This window comes from Penaeus monodon, chromosome 19 (genome assembly GCF_015228065.2).
Source record: "Penaeus monodon isolate SGIC_2016 chromosome 19, NSTDA_Pmon_1, whole genome shotgun sequence".
Taxonomy (NCBI): Eukaryota; Metazoa; Arthropoda; class Malacostraca; order Decapoda; family Penaeidae; genus Penaeus; species Penaeus monodon.
In genome coordinates, this window is record NC_051404.1 from 11,339,516 (window position 1) to 11,339,873 (window position 358).

The 358-nt window shown below is 42.5% G+C and overlaps 1 protein-coding gene across 1 annotated transcript in view; it reads left to right on the forward strand.

Annotated features, from left to right (window-relative positions):
- LOC119585060 (arrestin homolog) overlaps window positions 1-358 on the forward strand; it is a gene marked incomplete in the record, with an annotated part of 137,586 nt that overhangs the window by 97,731 nt on the left and 39,497 nt on the right.

A 358-nucleotide genomic window follows, 5' to 3' on the forward strand; every position in this document is an offset into this window, starting at 1 on the left:
TCTATCGAATGACCGCTATCCCGAGTGAGCGCCCTTTCTAACTTAAAGCGTGAACAGGAGTCGACCCTCAGATCACTAGCCTCGCGCGCCACTGCTGCACCTCAGCGGCCCCCACATAAATGCATATTCATGTTTTGTGTTTTGAGAGTACGCGCAAACACATACTCTCAGGCACAGAACGCAGGATTAAAAGTCAAATCACTCAAAAACACATCCGGGTAAACATAAACACACGTAAAAAAAAGGTCCCCATTATAAACATAACCATGGAGTGTCAAATGTAAACATATTACCCCACATGCATAAGAAAGATATTCTCAAACAAAGGCATAGATAAAAAACACATAAACATCAAGAG